Source organism: Hesperophylax consimilis, chromosome 17 (assembly GCF_061612785.1).
Source record: "Hesperophylax consimilis isolate HC1 chromosome 17, BYU_Hcon_1.0, whole genome shotgun sequence".
Classification (NCBI taxonomy): domain Eukaryota; kingdom Metazoa; phylum Arthropoda; class Insecta; order Trichoptera; family Limnephilidae; genus Hesperophylax; species Hesperophylax consimilis.
In genome coordinates, this window is record NC_142852.1 from 8,652,625 (window position 1) to 8,666,105 (window position 13,481).

General features: G+C 39.6%; 1 long non-coding RNA gene across 1 annotated transcript in view; it reads left to right on the forward strand.

Annotated features, from left to right (window-relative positions):
* The window catches only part of LOC149415912 (uncharacterized), a 40,543-nt gene that overhangs the window by 23,083 nt on the left and 3,979 nt on the right, over positions 1-13,481 (forward strand). The window lies entirely within an intron of this gene.

A 13,481-nucleotide genomic window follows, 5' to 3' on the forward strand; every position in this document is an offset into this window, starting at 1 on the left:
CCAAGCATCAAATTCACCGCAGAACGCAACAATTTCTGCAGACCAACATCAACTTCATCGCAGATCAAGAATCTACAGGATTTACTACGCAGGCAGAACTCCAGTTCCGGACCTCGTAACATCCGCCTCAAAATCAATGCCCAGTAATCAACACCAAGTAACGAACCATAATTAATCCTACATACAGTGATTTTACAGTTAAATTTCCGAATACGAACATTCTAAAATAACTTTTTAAAAATTTTTTTTGCAAGTTTACAATATTGTTACATGTTTATTAAATTAAGTGACCAGACAAGTTAAACTCGTCACAGTACATCCACATTATTTACATTGTATGCACTCTAGATTAAGGGATTTTTGAAATTTTAGGATACCATCAATCTAACATTTTTGAATTTTTTAAATTTTTTTCAAAATCTAAATTTACTGTCGTCATTGCTTTTGTTTCCTTGCTATTTTTACACATACATCTGCCTATTTTATACTGCCTATTGCTTGCCGTATTATCAAAACAATATGTCATTCGAGAATAACCAGACATCGAACGAAATCCACGGTAACAATTCCACAATGGACACAACAATAAACTCTGTCTCGGTTAAACTACCCGCGTGCTGGCGCGACAACATTGCACTTTGGTTCGCACAAGCTGAAAGCCAATTTTATAACTCAAGACTAAAGGATGACCTCACCAAATACAACATTATTGTTGCAGCTTTGGACATGGAGACCCTCAGGGCCGTAAGCGACATCGTCATCAATCCTCCTGCAGCAAACAAGTACACTCATCTCAAATCAGCACTCATCGAGAGATTACAAGATTCTGAAGAAAAGCGACTCACTCGTCTTCTAACCGGACTACAGCTCGAGGACAGGAAGCCTTCTGGACTGCTTCGACTCATCCATGAACTCGCTGGTCCCGGGCTATCGGAGAGCCCAATCTTACGCGTACTTTGGCTACAAAGACTCCCGCAACACATTCAGGCCATACTTACCGCACTACCCGACGACAATCTGTTACAACTAGCATCTGCAGCAGATAAAATCTCGGAAGTTTATCAAAAATCTGAATGTGAAACTATGGACAGTAAACATCATAATGGCATCCCGAACTCGAATCCAAACATCAGTGCTATATTACAAAATTTACAAGAACAAATTTCGGCACTCACTCTAGAAGTCAGTCGACTTAAAACAACTCGGAGAGATGATCATGGACAGGCAAACATTAATTTCGAAAACCGAAAGCCCAGCACCCGCCGCGAATGGCGTCATCCATCGACATCATACCCAAATTCCGCGCACCGACCTCGTTCTAGGTCACGCGGTAGCCAGTTAAACACGAATAACACTTCATACGGCTACTGCAGTTACCACGCAAAATTCGGTAACAAATCACATAATTGCATTAAACCATGTAATTTTATTAATAACAAGTCGGAAAACGACAATGCCCCACCACATTATACAGTGCCAGTGGGAAACATATAAAAACATACGGTACAAAAACCATAAACCATAAACGAGCAGACTTCTTACACTTCTTCAACTTAAGCGTCAACAATCTGAGAGAAACACAAATAACAACCCGCACAGCTTCATCGCGCGAAGGACGATATTCATGGACTCATCGGGACATCACTGTAGCGCCCCGGCCCCGGCCGTCGTACCAGGCCAGCGCTACATCGGATCTGAACGCCCTGGCTCCTGCATTCGGACCAGCGCTTCATCCAAGCACCACGACCACCACGAGGATACGCGAAATCCTCACTGGTCTAAACACCTCCCGCTCAACCGCCTACAAGGTCCACCGTACCTTCGGCCTCCTGTCAGCACCGGAGTGAAGAACCACGTTCTTCCCCAGCGCCTGACCATCATCGAGTCCGATCAACAGCGTCCGACGTCGACCCACCGACTCACGCACGACCAGCAAACCACCGCCCGCATCCGGGCATCCGGGCATCGAACCCGCATTCAATATCCGTCACACAACATCTCTCATCACGACTACCGCATATCACCCTTAAGTTAATAGACAAGTTGAAACCTGCATTCTTTCAAAGCACAGAAGAAATTCCATCAAGAGGAACCGTCACACAGCCTCCAATAACAAAAATGACAACTCGATCCGGAAGACATGTTCATTTCCCGGACAGATATCAAGCGCAGTAATAATTTGGCAATACCGCAATTAAGGCACAGTAATTAATTTAAAAAAAAACTAACCAGAAACCTTATATTGACGTATCCATAAATTTCATAAATTAATTGTAACTATCATATCGCAAATGTCAGCCAATCTAACAAATTACTGTTACTAAAACAAACAAAAAAAAACAATATAAAATTTACTATCAATAACACGCATAGATAAGCATCCTACAATAAAATCATTATTATGTAAATATTCACAATACTATGTACTACGTCAAAAGTGCATTAATAAAAACAACAATAGAACTGTCATAACAAGCTATTTTAAATCATCGTAAACAATCGTAGTATACACAGGTAGCTCACTACTACGCTAAGTACATTGCGACTAGCGCTCGCCGTTTACCTTTATATTATCATTCATTTTACCTATTTACTACGGCGAATAAAAATTCGTACGGCCACAGCTACTATGCAACGGCGGCATGGAGCCACTATTATTATTACTTTGTTATTACTTTCCTGTCGCTAACCGAGCGCAATATTATCACAATATTATGTACTTTAGATTATAAATGGACTTGTGTTTTTATAAATTATGATTGACATTGTAAAATATTCATTGTTGTTATTATGTACTATATGTTACTATTGTATCGCGTAGAGACGCTGGTGGGGAGGTATATGGGGACTACTTTAACTCGTCCCACATATGATAACACTAAATAATTACTCCGCCGCCTGAAGCCCCGGGAGAGCTAGGCGCGGACGGGAACGCAACTCTCTGCCATTCTAGTTTCAACTTTCGACCAGACCACCACTCTCCACTACCACCGTCTCTGCGTTCGCATAACTTGTAAATTCATTTTCGCAAATAAATTCAACAAAGATCGCAGACCTTTATCTTTCAATCATCCGAATTCCTTGAACACAGATTTACGATACCGGCAGCCATCGTAAATTACACTCCACACATCGCTATCATACTGGCGACTCCACGCTGCCATACTACAAAAGAGAGCTATGAGAATAAATTATACCGACGAAAAGTAGATATGAGAAAGTCAAGTCAATATTGGAGGATTTAAACATCTTATTCTACTAAATAATTAATGGCCATACATCAAACTGAATTCTGACAAAAATTGAAAACCTGTAGCACGAACACACACATGAGACACGAAAAAGAAAATTTACCTTCAGAAAAAAACCCTCATTCAAATATCGTTGATGTGTGAAGTACAATTGGTATATTACCAGAGGAAATTAAATTAGTGAGCATAAACAAACTTATGTTGCAAAAATATGGGATTAGTCCGTTTTAATGTTTTTTTTGTATTTATAATATTAGGTAAGTAATTTCTTAGCGTCTTGAGGTGGCCTGCAGTTATGAAAATAAATAGATTTCGTGATTTGGGAAAAAACAAAGTAATTGGTCCATTTTTACTATTTTGTAGAACAGAACAATTTGAAAACCAACTCGTTTTTTTTAAATATACGAGACCAAAAAATACCATACCTGGTGTAACATTTTTGAACAAATTACAACTAATAAAAATAATTTTCCGACAACATTAAATGTTAACATAGTTTAAACACAGTTATTAGATAAAATTACTAAGAATTTTAATGTATCTTGGTGCAAATATGAAGCAAGCCATTGGGAAAATAATTTTCATATTTTGGGGTGCTATGTGGAGGGTCTTTTTTAAGGAAAGAAAGTTCTTTAAAGGTAAAAGGTGTGAAGGTTGTGTTGGAATCTAGGGATCGTTGTGTCCAGGAATGATGGACATATTTATAAATGCTGGCGTCCCACAGGGATCGGTTCTGTCTCCGACTTTGTTTTTGTTGCACATCAATGACCTTTTGACATGTGCACCGATTCATTGTTACGCGGATGACAGTACAGTTCATGATAGCTTTTTGTTTGACAAGCCCCCAAAGGGCAAACAAACTCCAACGGCTCGGAGGGCTTTGAAGCAGAGAATGGACGGTTATCTCGAGAGTATTTCCTCCTGGGGTAAAAACAATCTCGTCGAATTTAATGTTTCAAAGACCCAATCCTGTCTCATTACGTCTAAAAGGGATCCAAATGATAATCTTGTCTCCTTTAACGGAAGCAATCTTCCGAACAGGCCTTCCATTGATATGCTTGGTGTAACTATAAGTGACCAGCTCAAGTATGGGGGCTCCATCGAAGCCAGAGCAAAGTTGGCCTCTCAGAAGCTGGGCGTACTGTACAGGGCCCGCAAATACTTTAATAGTACACAACTGCTGACCCTGTACAAATCGCAAGTGCGCCCTACTGTCGAATTTGGCAGCCATCTCTGGTCCGGAGCCCCAAAATACCTGAAAAAAACCCTTGACTCTGTGCAAAAACGGGCGGTCCGTTTGATAGATTCCCCAATCTTAACAAACTGACTGCAATCTTTAGAGCACAGGCGTCAGGTAGGTATGCTGTTCTTGTTCTATCGGTATTACAATGGAAGATGCTCTGAGGAATTAGCGTCATTGATCCCTTCGGCACCGGAGCGTAGTCGGGATACATGCCAAACGCGCGCCCAACATTTGTACACTGTTGACATTTGTCACATGAGAACGGGTCGCTTCTACGATTCGTTCTTAAGTTCAACAGCCCGGCTGTGGAACGAACTGCCGGCCTCTGTGTTTCCTCCCTCCTACAACATGGGACTCTTCAAGACCCATGTTCACTCCTTCCTCTCCACAAAAATACCCTCCACACAGCATCCCCAAAGATGACATATGCCCTGAGGGAAATTATTTTCTTCAGGGCCTCCTGTGTGGAGTTAATATAAAAAAAAAATATATATATATATATATATATCCCTCCCACTGCGGCGCTAGGCGATGGATTAAGAGAGTCCAGCTGAGGAGGACAAAAGATCTTCAGCAACCAGTCTCTCAGTCTCACAGTAGGTGGACGAATGCATCTGCCCCCCCCAAGAATTCGATTCCATATCTCATTGTAGTGCAGAGATAAGAATTGAATCTTTCTCGGGCGTCACCGACTTTTTTTACCATTAATTACCGTATATTCATTGTTAATTTGTAAAACTTACATTATATAGGCTTTAAATTTAACTCTGTATATCATTCCGGTGCAGAGATAATGCTAAAAGTCTGCTGTTTCATGCGAACAGTTAAGCTACTCTCTAACTAAACAGTTCTGGCACTAATAAGACCAAATTATGACATTTTCTTGCGAAATCGGTCCCGTTTTGTAGTCTATAGGGGACAAAAACTTCACCGGCCGTAGCTAAACACTTGAAGTGACCTGTGGCAGGGGAGTTGGTTTTATTGGTATCCAGACCCGCCTCTCAAATTGAATTGGAACAAACCGTATAACTTCCTTGTTCTCACATGCTTTCATCTAATATTGGTCCAGTTCATTTAAAGAAGACAATAGGCTCTGCCACATGTACACTTCGGAGCGGCGTGGCGGTACCACGCGCCACTCCACGCCGCCGCGCAGAAAATTCACTTAATGGACTTCGCTGTAAACAGCCAGGGCTATGTTAAGGAGGAAAAACAGATGCCGTTAGCTCTTTCCACATACGAGCCGTCTTACACAAAACGTTTCCATGAAGTCAACGTCAACTGTGAACGGGTGTTTCCCTCGTGGACGTCTAGTTAACGTTGTTATTTTGATCACAAAATAACAGCTTGTAATCTAAAGTGATACCAAGGTCCTTAATAGACTAAGAGTAGATAAGCAAAGATCATTCATTTTTCGGAATAACTTTATTGAGAAAAACCTCAAATTGTAATATTTAATTATTGAAGACAATATTAGCGATTTCTAAACGAAAATGTGAAACAGAAAAATCAGAAAAGGATACGGTCACATCTAGGACTCGAACCCAGGACCCTTGTCTTGCAGAGCGGTGTCCCGGCAAGACAAGGGTCCTGGGTTCGAGTCCTAGATGTGACCGTATCCTTTTCTGATTTTTCTGTTTTAGATTTTCGTTTAAAAATCGCTAATATTGTTTTCAATAATTAAAGATCATTCAGTTTCAAATCAAAAATAATTTGTTTCTTCGTTCGTGAAAATGACATAATTTTGCATTTTTTGTCAACATTTAATTCCGAGCTGTTGCACCAATCACTTAAATGATTAAACATCTAATTGAAAAAGAGAACAATCTCGGTAGGACTTAATTAATTTGGTGATCTTCTTATTACCGTCGGCGAAAAATCTTTTTCTTTGACAGTTTGATGACTGTAGAGAGCATAGATATACCACTCATGTAGACAGTAATTTGGTTTAACATAGAAAACCGAACATATTCCTCTATTAAAATCGTTGACGTACGACATATATACGGATTAGGTTCCAAGTCGTGCTAAGCTTGAAACCTCATCCAAACCGAACTTAAAACAAACTCATATACCAGGCCATAATAGTGAAACTACTACTGGCAAATCGGCGCCTGGAGCGGACTGCTCCGTTTGCGCCTGCACAGGACCGGCCCTGCTTACAATGGATACAGAAAAAAAACATATTATTTAAAATCTATTTACATTTGCTTTGATCATACGTTCAACTGGAATGTACACATTGCTTCAAAACAGTCCAGAATTAATTTTAAGTGTTTTTAACACTATTTGCTTCTTTCGTCTTCTTTGCTTCTACAATGGTAAGATCAGTGGCGGATTTGCCCTTAGGCCTGTGTAGGCCCGGGCCTAGGGCGGCCAGATATTAGGGGCGGCCAATCGTGACAAAAAAGACACAGATGATAACAAGAAATTTCTTCCTAAGTACCTAAATATTCTACGTACGAAATAGCGATATGCAAGAGCGTGTTCACACACAGCACACAGCGCGCCCCCACGCCCCGCAGCCGCCCTCGCCTAACCTATGATGGGTACTGAGAAAGGGGCGGCTACATGGTCTGGGGCCTAGGGCGGCCAAGACTGCAAATCCGCCTCTGGGTAAGATCGTAAAGCAACACGAAGGTCGTGAGTTCAAATCCCGGTCTGCGCAAGTAAATTTAATTTGACGAATTTGTGTTATTTTAATTTATTAATTAAAAATAATATATAGTATACTCGCGGCACGTTTTAGTATGGAAATTCTATCAGTGTCGCACTGGTGTAAGACCACCATTAAGAATTAAATAGGATTGAAATGACTTTAGCCGCGTTAATAATAAATTAATGCTAATCTGAAATCATGAAAAATCCGTAATGCCTTTAGATTGAAATTTAAAAAAAAATGTATTTTGGCCTCTGTTCCAAAATTAAGGTTTGTTACTTAATTACTAATCATATGTTAGTCTAACCAATTTTTAACCCTTAGTTTGCCAAAAAAACAACAGTGGATTTCTGACGTAGTCGTAGTATACCGAAGAATCCACCGTGGATTCGCTGGTGGTTCATCGCGCTTACCCTAATTTCTCTGTATTTTCCCCATTTTCATACTAAATTCGCCAGGCAAGCAAATATTTTTACAGGAAATAGCCATTCTATTACTTTTTTAAAAGGATTTTTTCATGCGGGAAAGAAGAAAATTAAAAAAAAAGAAGTAAGGTTAAAATCCTTCGGGTAAATGCTGTAAAAATCTTTTGAAATACATGGAAAACCTATCAAACTGCGAAAAATATTACAAATATTGTTCCCAGGGTTCTTTGGAAGTCTGTTCCCAACTATTCCATCGTCTTCATAGGGGTCGCGTCTGACTACTGTGCTGCCGGGGATGGTGTGAAGGATTCGGAGGACCACATTCCCGTCTCACTGCTCACTGCCTGTGGTGCGCCAGGAGATAAGTCTGTGTTATTTGCTGCTATGGTAACGTGTTTAAATTTGCTTTTCCTTTCTCTCGTATGTTCTTCTTCATAAATATTGTATTTTGTATAACAGCAAGAAAAAATGGCTTGGATGAGGACAAATAAAAGTTTTTGGTATGTATAAAAGCAATTTGTGATGTTTAAGGACAGTCTGGGACTTTAAACTCATGTTTTTTTTTTAAATTTAAATTTTTTAGAAGGAAAGACAAACATTCCCGGGTTACGAATAACCTGACAGTATTTGAAAATCTCCTACAACCACCACAGTAAGCTAAAAATGTTGCTTGTGTTGTGATAGAGGACTTAGCCAGCCGAGGAATTGAACACACTACGCCCGAATGGGACCCAAGCGCTTTGTCAACTCGGCTACCGACCGGTCAAAAGTAATGTAATAGTAGAATAAATAGAGGGAACCATCTGAAACTTAAAACGATTCGGGAATAAATATTTTAGATATTATAATATCATTGATATTAAGTAATAAATCCAACAACGCCATCGAATAATAAATGTATTTTTAAATACATATGGTATCGTAGCGGTCATTTACAAACAAACCACATATTTTCTTTCCACTGAAATACAAATAATGCAAATCACACAGACTGCAGTCAACATTTGAATTAATAGACGTAGTTTAAACAAGAAATAAATCACAAGTTTTTTCAATGCGCATATTGCTGATATGCTCATAACGAAATTCACAATAAGACACACCTTTTTTCTCTCTGTGATTTTGGAGGCAGGTTTGGGTACCGTCACTCCGGGAACCATTTATTGGAGAGAATGGTTTAATTCAAAATACATTGGCGGGTGAATCCTCCATCGGAATATTATGGTACATTCTTAACACAAAACTGGTTTTACTCTGAGATTGATTCTGTGTGCGGATCCCCAGCTTTTTACAAGGAATGCAGTCAGAATATAATAATTATAACTGCACCTGAAACACAAAAGTGGTTTCTTTCGTAATGCATCAGCAGTTAAATCCACAATTAGGATTTTATTTTGCATTGTGAACACAAGACTGGTTTTTAGAGTATGCAATTGTTAGTTAGTGTTTTAATATAATAATAATAATAATAATAATAATTGGATGACTTGTATAGCGCCGTTTTTGTGCAAAATCACCTCAAGGGCCTCCATCGAATTATATATTGCACTAGAAACATCTAATGAGATCACTGCGTAAAAGTTTTTGTTTCTATTAATAACTTCGCATGTGTTTTCTATTTACTTATATAATCTCATAATGTATCATTTCTTTCCGAATTGTACTAAGACTGTCAATAACATTCATGTTTGTAGTTGGAACTTTTGTCGTTAATTCTAAATAAATACGTTAGGAGGCTGATGGGTGTGGCGAAGTTATGTCTGTCAGTTTGTGGAATAGCTTTTCTGTAGTCAGCTCCTCAACCAGGGTATGTAAGGACGCTTAAGAAGGGTATGGGGAGGTTATGTCTGTCAGTTTCTTTAATAGCTGTCCTGAAGCCAGATCCTCAATTTGGGAATGTTAAGAGACTGATGTAGAGTATGCGGAGGTTATGTCTGCCAGTTGCTTTAATAGCTGCCCTTAAGCCAGATCCTCAATTGGGGTATGTTAGGAGGCTGAAGTATATTGGGAGTTTATGTCTGTCAGTTTTTTTTAATAGCTGTTCTGAAGCCAGATCCTCAATTGGGGTAAGTTAGGATGCTGAAGGAGGATATAGGGAGGTTGTGTCTGTCAGTTTCTTTTATAGCTGTTCTGAAGCAAGATCCTCAACCGGGTATGTGAGGACGCTTAATGAGGGTATAGGGTGGTTATATCTGTCAGTTTCTTTAATAGCTGCCCTGAAGCCAGATCCTCAATTGGGGTAAGTTAGGATGCTGAAGGAGGATATAGGGAGGTTGTGTCTGTCAGTTTCTTTTATAGCTGTTCTGAAGCAAGATCCTCAACCGGGGTATGTAAGGACGCTTAAGAAGGGTATGGGGAAGTTTTGTCTGTCAGTTTCTTTAATAGCTGTCCTGAAGCCAGATCCTCAATTGGGGTAAGTTAGGATGCTGAAGGAGGATATAGGGAGGTTGTGTCTGTCAGTTTCTTTTATAGCTGTTCTGAAGCAAGATCCTCAACCGGGGTATGTAAGGACGCTTAACTCTTAAACCCTACCTGGGGTACTGGAGTACCCCCCTGGTGTTTAAAATATCAACAATTTTGACAATATTGCACTGTTGCAAAAATCGCTCTAGCTAATCTACTCTCGATAAATGGCGCGTAAGTACGTCGGTAAGCCGTGACCTCCCGGCAAGTGCAGTCGCGTCCACAGGTGTTCCGGGGTACCCCAGTACCCCGTGGTAGGAATAGTGTTAGTTCTTCCTTCCAGTTATACTTGAATTACTGAAGTTATTTTTCGACACCTCTCTGGTAAGTTTACAGATTATTTATGATTTACTTTACTTTGTGATAATGGCTACAGTACAGTGTTGATAGAGAGGGCCTGCGCCCAGTAACGAGACATTCATGGACTAATAATATGTTATGAATGTAATGACAGTGTATGCAGTGTAATGAGGTGTTGTATTGTTTTCAGATATGGAATCCCAGACTCGAAATCTTGGGGGGGGTAAAATTGCAGCTGCTTTGTTGGTTTCTGACGACGAAGAGCTAAACCTAGGAGAAGATTCAGAAGATGAGCCCAACGGTGTTATCGAGGATTTCTGGGACCATTCTGAAGTCCCATCTCATGAAGACGGTGATCAAGTGGAAGAAGATGAAGAGTATTTAGTGCCTGACAATGATGGGGCTGGTAAAGATAGGCGCTTGGTTCGTGTGCTAGATTCTCCATTAGTTCTGTACAGAAAATGTCATAATAATGTTATAGAACTGACTGCTCCCGTACAAGGTCTTAACAGAAACATGAAATGTAACAATTGGTTCACGTCTATACCCACGGCCAAGAAGTTACTGGAAAAAGGGATAACATTAGTTGGAACTGCAAAGAAGAATAAACGAGAAATTCCTCATGTATACTTGGACACTAAAAATTGAGAAAGATGCACCTCAATGTTTGCCTACGACGGACCTCTCACACTTTTGTCGTATTGTCCTCTGAATTCAGCTAAGAAAAAAGCTGTAATCATGCTGTCCACGATGCATGACAGCCCTGACAAGGATAATGAAGTGTACCTTCCAGATATAATACATTTCTATAATAAAACCAAATGCGGGGTGGATGTGTTCGACCAACTTTGTAAGAAGTACTCAACGTCCAGGAAGACCAAAAGGTGGCCCATGTGTCTCTTCTACGGGTTGCTAAATGCCGTTGTTGTCAACTCTTGGGTCTTATTCAAACTGTCAACTAACATTGATAAAGAGAAAATAACCAAACGGCGTGAATTTCTTAAGAGTTTGTCAATGGCACTCATATATTCTCATATGAGAGCAAAATTTCAATGGCCAAGTTTACCCCGGGATATCAGAGAAACTATACGTGCAGTCTTGAATATTCATAGTGAAGATCATAGGCCGGTCCCTGATAATCTCAAACCTGGTCGCTGCTGTTTTTGTCCGCGCACAAAGGACAGAAAATCTCGATCTGTCTGTAACACTTGTCGCCGCCATATTTGTGCTGACCATCAATACAAAATCTGTCCTTCATGTGACGACAAAAATGTCTATTAGTTTTTATTAATAAATTTTATTGTCTTTTCTTATTACTTTGCCATAATACAAATAATATTTTAAAAAATATCAAATACTTTTATTTTATTAATTTTTTTCTGCCCGGGGTACTTCAGTACCCCGTGGTAGGAATAATTACATTCCCAGAGTGGTAGGGTTTAAGAGTTAAGAAGGGTATGGGGAAGTTTTGTCTGTCAGTTTCTTTAATAGCTGTCCTTAAGCCAGATCCTCAATTGGGGTAAGTTAGGATGCTGAAGGAGGATATAGGGAGGTTGTGTCTGTCAGTTTCTTTTATAGCTGTTCTGAAGCAAGATCCTCAACCGGGTATGTGAGGACGCTGAGGGTATAGGGTGGTTATATCTGTCAGTTTCTTTAATAGCTGTCCTTAAGCCAGATCCTCAATTTTGGTATGTTAGGAGGCTAAAGTATATTGAGAGGTTATGTTTGTCAGTTTTAACAAAAATAGCTGTTCTGAAACCAGATTCAATGGGACTATGGCATCTCCAATGTTTTGATTGGAGATGCCATACATACACAAGAATGGGAAGATGGAGAGAGAAAAGGTTTAAAAGTCACTAAGAAAGCACATATTTCTGATTCTGAGTGGTGATCCTTCACCAGGGGGATACTGAGAGTATCTACCACTTAAATGTTTGTGAAAAAAAAATGTAGAAAATCGGATACTTTTTTAATAAACAGTCGAATCATTTTTGAGGCCGAATCAAGACTACGTGAAAAATTACAAAAAAATAAACCTAAAACAAGCTAAAACAAAATTCGACATCCGAGGAAAATGCATGCAAATTAGCTATCATAATTGTGTGTAAGTTTCGTTACTTTATACAAAGCATTTTATGTTAAATGTTGGTACAAGTAGGAGCTAAGTAACGCTATTTAGTAGACGTTGTACTTGTTGTACTTGGACTTGTAGGGCACATAATCATCGTAGTTGTTGTGCCTCGGCCTTCCTGCAGAAGACGGAAAAACAAACATGTAAAATATTGAATAACTTTGCTAAAACAATCATCAACGTTATTAAATAGGTAGGATAGATGAGATAGGATATAGGTATTAATTCGAAAACTAAAGATTTTTCATATATTTTTTCCAACTGCTTGGAGCCAGTCAGACTATGGCATCGCCTTTTGGGGTTTGTTGTGAGGTTGGTGGTAGTGGGGAGGGCAAGGAGATGAGGGAGAGAAAAATGGGGAAGTACTTGGCCATTTAACGTTTCAATTCTAAATGATGGTCTGACACCTGGGCGATACTTATACTCTAATATTTATAATTGTGAATTAACCCAATTCAATCAGAAACAATTTACTAGCGCACGCCGGGATTGAAATAATAAATAGATTAAATGCGACAACTTCCAGAGTGGAAGATACTCTCAGTATCGACCTGGTTTAAGACCATTATTCAGAATTGGAAGGTTTGCTTGAAATAGCTTTGGCCGTGCTTGGAGACTAGACCTGAATATCCAGGTACTTCCCCACCTTATTCTTCCCCATCTCCTTCCCATCCCCACTACCTTCAGCCGCATAAAAAACCCCAATCGAGGATATCATAGTTTCACTGGCTCCTGACGGTTGGGAGTAGTTGGGGCTCTTGTGCGGTTTGACATTCCATCCGTGTTGGAAATGTGAAGATTCAGAAAGAAAACAAGACTGAAGAAAGTATAATGCAAAGGGACGCGAGTATATGGTATGACACTTGTGACCGAAGCAAGGAATTTGCCAAGGCAGAGATATGTGGCGAAAGCCCTCTCTTGGAACGGGATGATATTTAGTGTAATAGTTTGTAAAATAATTTATTAAGACGAGAGGTAGACAAAACAAAGATTAACATAATATATCATC